Below are 6166 nucleotides of genomic sequence, written 5' to 3' on the forward strand. Positions count from 1 at the left end.
GTACACAACAGTACCATTTTTTGTATTTGGAAGCAGCCTATATTTTTTGTATTTGGAAGCACTCCATATTCTACACCTGCATATATCCATCAACATTCTAGTACATTCCAGTTTTCATAAGACAAATATTGATCACATTCAAAGTTATTCATACATACAATACTTACTATTTTCAAATATCTAAATATCTAAAATGTATTTCATTAAAACAAAGTTCTAGAGAAGCTAATAATTATTATAATCTTCACCGGGTGAATTTTGTTGTTCGTCATGAGTACTATGATGTTGCACTTCATTTGACTGCTGATTCGGTTGAGTTGGTGGCGGGGTATTTGGTTGCTGAAAAAACTGTTATGCTGCAGCTGCTGCCTCAGGTGGTAGATATTGCATCATGAAATTTTGAAAGTTTTGAAACCTTGCATCAATGCGTTCAATATGCTGCCTAAGTTCAACAATTTCTTCTGAATTAGCCTTCTTATTACTAGAAGATGGTTGTGTTTCTTGTAGGTAGCGACCAACACAGTCGTCCTGACGATCGACACGTCTAACCCCATATACTCGTCCCTTGTACCTTCCACCTACAGTTTCTAACCAACAACGGCTTCTTAATTTTTCCTCCTCAGCAGGATCTAATGGAGTAGATATTGAGGTAGATTGTGACTCAGATAATGCTTGAGACAATCTACTTTCAAAATATTTCTATTAAAATGAAAAATATTTGTTATCATATCAATTAATGTATATGAAAAAAAAAGTTTAAAAAAACTAACATGAGTCCGTCTTGATCTATCATCAACAAAATCTCCGGTGCTCTTCCGTATATGTGTTTGTTGAAACACTTCATCAACATGGACCGAGCGGTCAAGCTCCTCTGTCTATAAAGAAAACATTTCATAAATTAAGAAGATAATAATTAATCATAGATTAATATAAAAAAATTATATGGAAATCATACCAAACGAATAGCGTGTTCATGAACACTAATAGATCCTCCAGTGTGCAGACATCCACCTTTTTCAGACAAACGATTCTTTTTAGCTGTATCACATTTGGATCGATACACAACCATGTTTTAGTGTTCTTGGAGGTTGTTCCAAACATTATTGTCAATCCATTCTAGTCGTTTACCTTCTTGGCGAGCATCTTTAAACATTTGTGAAAGGGTGTGAGAAGCTTTTGTATGAAAATTTTTCTTAACTTTTTCCTCGTCCTCAGCCCTCCATGTGACCTTCCTCTGCAAAACAACAAGAATCATCAATCCAAATTGTAAAATATAAAATATTTAAAGGAAATAAAAAACAAGTACCTTAAAACGTTGAAAAAATATATCACGTTCACCCTTTGGGATTGCCCCCCATGTTGGCCATGGCTCACCAAATTGTTGCTTGATGGTGGCAGTAATGGCCTTTGATGCAATTTTTGATGGATAAAACCTAAATACCAAAACAAAGTTAGTCAAAATTATAAGACATTAACAATAAATTATATAAATTGAATTTTGTTATATTCTTACTCTCCCCCAATAGGCTGAATCAGAGGTCGATCACCAGCTGAGAGGACCTCGTCCTCTAAGTTATTCGCTGCAGAAGCTGAGTGCGTCCCTCCAAGATTTGTATATGGGGATGGTGTAATATCTGGTGGGGTTGATGCCTTAGAACCAACACGTGGAGATGGTGTTGATGCAATAGCATCTTGTACTGGTGGGGTGGATTGGGTAGCATCTGGTACAGGTGGGGTAGATCCATGAACTGAAGAAGGAATAGGTGTATTGGGTTGACTTGATGATGGATTTTGGTTGTTAAATCGTGATAACAATTTTATCACATAATTTTTTTCTCCTTTTTTTGGTTGTTACTCGGTGATGGTTGATCAGAACCTCCTGATGACATCTATATATATGGCATGAAATGATAATGAAGGTTATATAAGTTTATCAATGGAGAAAAATATGCTGAATATAGTTTAATAAAAAAATTGAAATAAACATGTAAAAATTTCATCAGCAAACATAAAGCTCAAATTAATTGGAGTAATAAACAGTATGTCAACAACAACAATACAATACTAGTTCGTACAATAGATATTTTTGTTAACATTGGTTTCCTAAGTCTATTCAGAGCTAGAGATGTAAAAGTCATCTCCATATTCATCTTCACTTTCTCCCTCTTCATTGTCTTCTTCCCATTCATTTGTTTCTTCATCTATCTGATCTTCAAATGATGATACATTGTTTATGTCCACTTCTTCAAGCTCAGCCTCTAAATCTTGTAATCTTGAAACCCTTTCAACTTCAATCACTTCATTAACATGTGACATTTCATCAACTTGATATGGCACTTCAACTTCTACATCATCAAAATATATACGACCTCTGGGCTTCGTTTTGATTGCAACACACCAGCCACGTTTGTCTTTGCGTGATGCTGCATATGGTACATAATAAACTTGTCGAACATTATGTGCAATGATAAAAGGATCAAAAGGCACATATCTTCTTTCCATTCGAATATCCACAATACCATATTTGGAGTCCAGTCGTGTACCTCTTGTTGATGGATCAAACCAATTACAGTAAAATAATACAACTTTGTTATCTGAGGTCGAAGAATTGTACTCTACCTCATATATGTGTTGAATCACACCGTAGAAATCATCCTCACCTCCTTCTGTAAGACCCTTTACATGCACCCCACTATTTATTGTTTTCTTTCCCTCGCTCCATGCATGAGTGTGGAATTTGTACCCATTCATAAAGAAGGTGTGCCACTCTTTTACACACCTTAAAGGACCAAGTGATAAATCTCTTAAGTGTTGGTTCTTCACATTTAAAGGGTTTTTATGAACCTATAAATATATCAATGTCATTAATTTTTTATGAAATGGTTAAAGAAGTAAAAAAAAAGTAAATTATAGAATTTGTTGATACATACTTGTGTCCTAAACCACAAAGGAAAATCTATATGTATACGAGCCGAGGCATGTGATTCAGAAATTTCATTACAATGTAAGAAAGAGCTGTGAATATATAAGTGTCAATGCATTTGGTTAGCGATAACTTAATGAATCAATAACAGTGTTTTAAAAGAATATCTTGCATGAGGCTTACTCGAGGTATGGTCTAACTTCATTACAGTTGATCAAAAATATGAACATGAGCTGAGCTCAATTCTTCATCAGTTAACCAACGAGTGATCTTCCTCCCAGAATGACGTCTAGGTTGGTCAAATACAGATAAGATTGATGGAAGCCTTTCACTTTCAATGTCCACTTCATTTCTACAATGTTGTGGTCTTAACATGAAGTTGTTGAAATAATGTGAACAAAAGTGAGTTGTCTCACGATGCAAATAAGATGCACAAATAGATCCTTCTACCCTAGCCTTATTCTTCACTGATCGTTTAGCATATCCCGTGAATCTATAATCAAAGAAATATGTTATGATTGATAGTTATATTTCACATTAAATAAAGACTAATTACTCTTATTATTACCTTTCAAATGGGTACATCCACCTATAATGGACAGGTCCACCAAGTTTGGCTTCATATGCTAGATGGATAGGGAGATGTTCCATACAATCAAAAAATGTCGGGGGAAATATCCTTTCCAACTTACAAAGAATTATTGGAATGTTTTGTTCCATCCTAGTAAGATCATCCTGATTTAGTGTTGTAGAACACAAATCTTTGAAAAAATGACTTACCTCAATAATGGGATTTAGAACATGAGTTGGTACGAACTAAATGCTATGGGAAGTAGGCATTCCATGAATACATGACAATCATGGCTTTTCATCCCAAGCACCTTTCCCTTATTCACATCAACACATCTAGCCAAATTTGAAGAATATCCATCAGGCATCCTAAGATCTTTTAACCATTGACACACATGTTTAATTTCCTCTGTTGCAAGTGTGTAATTTGCTTTTGGCTTCAACATCTTTCCATTAGGATGTGACTTCAGTTCCAAGTCTCTTCGCCTACAATACAAACTTAAGTCCATCCGTGCTTTGTCATTGTCCTTTGTCTTCCCAGTCACATTCATGACAGTGTTAAAAATGTTATCGAAGAAGTTTTTTTCAATATGCATAACATCAAGATTATGTCTTAATATATTGTCTTTCCAGTATGGAAGATCCCAAAAGATGCTTCTTTTTGTCCAGTTATGCTACTCCCCGTAACCATGTATTCTTTGCACACCACTTTCAGTTACTTTAGGATAAGCCTTTACTCTATTCCAAACTTGTAGGTGTGAACTTAGGTGGTGGAGGATCCATGTCAACTTCCCCCTTCTTGAACGCATTCTTGTTCCTCCTAAATGCATGATCATTCAGTAAAAATCTACGATGCGAGTCAAACCAAGAATTTTTCCCCTCATGATGTAATCTAAATGCCTTTGAATGCTCCATGCAATGTGGGCATGCTAATTTCCCATGAGTTCCCCAACCAGACAACATACCGTATGCAGGAAAATCATTAATCGTCCACATTAACATTGCCCTCATCATGAAGTTCTCTTTCCTTGAAATATCGTATGTTGGGATACCACTCCACAATTTCTTCAAGTCGTCTATCAAGGGCTCCAAAAATACATCAATACCAGCCTTTGGATTGAATGGGCCTGGTATGAGACAACTCAAAAACATATAAGGTTTAGACATGCACATTTCGGGAGGAAGATTATACGGGGTCACAATTATTGGCCAACATGAATAGGGTGCATTTGATGCCTGCACATATGGATTAAAACCATCAGAGCATAAACCTAATCGTACATTGCGTGCCTCCACAGAAAAATCGGGATATATTGTATCAAAGTGCTTCCAAGCCTCGCCATCACATGGATGACGCAAAACACCATTACTGCTTCTGTTATCATAGTGCCATGTCATTTGTCCCACAGTCTGTGTTGAATCATACATTCTTTGCAACCTTGGAATTATTGGCAAATAGAACATTGCCTTTACAGGAGCTGGTTTTTTGTTACTTGGTCCGCTGTTCTGGTGATGATACCTTGACTTGTGACAAAATTTGCATTGAAGCAACGCTCCATCATTTTTACCGTATTCGTTATCATAGAAGAGCATGCAACCATCCACACAACAATCAATCCTCTTAGCCTGTAATCCCAATTTCGACACTAGCCTTTTGCATCATAATAACTTTTAGGCAAACCTATTTTGGTAGGTGTTGCATCTAAAAGCATTTTTGAAATAAACTCTAAGCATTGGTCAGGAATATTCCAATTGGATTTGCAAGCTAATAGTCGGACACACATTGATAATTTGGAGTCAGATGACCTTTTATACAATGGCGCATTTGCATCCAACAAAAGGTCATAAAATCATTGAGTTTCTTCGTTCGGAGGCTCTTCCATGTTATCTACATTTGGTACTCCGAATGACTCTTGTTGCCTAAGAGCATCATACACCATGTCTTCCATCAACCTAACTTGGTCATCTTGTGACTGAAGGTGTGCACCTCCAATTATTCCCAAAGGCATGCAATTATCGTTATTATCCAAGTCACCTTCTACCATGTCTTCACTCCAAATCCAATTATTAGATTTGAAACCATGTTTGTAGAGATGAACCTTCACAAGTCTTTCCTCCAAAATTCTTGTACAATCACACTTAGTACATGGACATTGTATCCCCCCATCATTTAGATAACATTCTTGTTGGCAAGCTTTGGTTACAAACTCTTCAACTCCCAATATAAAAGACTCTGTCAAAGCACCTCTTCCTCTATAACACCTATCATACATCCATCACGATTTGATGGAAACTGATCCATGTTCTGTCATAAAGCAACTGACAAAAATACGTTAAGTGAAGGTGCCTAGTTCCAATTCAAATTCATCATATTTTTTATTTTTGATTATTTTTTGTTTTTTAATTTTTTTTTAAATTTTATTGAAATAATATAAATCACATTTAATTTTTTATGTTATTTATTTTTAAAATTGTTTATTTAGTTATTTTAATTGAATATAATTCATTATTATAATTTAAATAAATATTTAATTGAATATAATTTATTTAAGTAATTAATTATTTAACTTTTAAATAATCTAAATAAAATAAAATTATTTTATGATGTACCACACATTAAACACCACTTATATTTTCTTTTTCTATTTTCAATATATTTTTATTTTTTTTATT

At 34.9% G+C, this 6166-nt stretch overlaps 2 pseudogenes; both read right to left on the reverse strand.

The window, feature by feature from the left end:
- Positions 1-225: 225 nt before the first annotated feature.
- Positions 226-1889, reverse strand: LOC150024739 (uncharacterized; annotated as a pseudogene).
- Positions 1890-2109: 220 nt separating this feature from the next.
- On the reverse strand, positions 2110-5795 carry LOC150024740 (uncharacterized; annotated as a pseudogene).
- Positions 5796-6166: the final 371 nt, after the last annotated feature.

This window comes from Phaseolus vulgaris, chromosome 10 (assembly GCF_051622355.1).
Source record: "Phaseolus vulgaris cultivar YP4 chromosome 10, ASM5162235v1, whole genome shotgun sequence".
In the NCBI taxonomy this organism is placed as follows: Eukaryota; Viridiplantae; Streptophyta; class Magnoliopsida; order Fabales; family Fabaceae; genus Phaseolus; species Phaseolus vulgaris.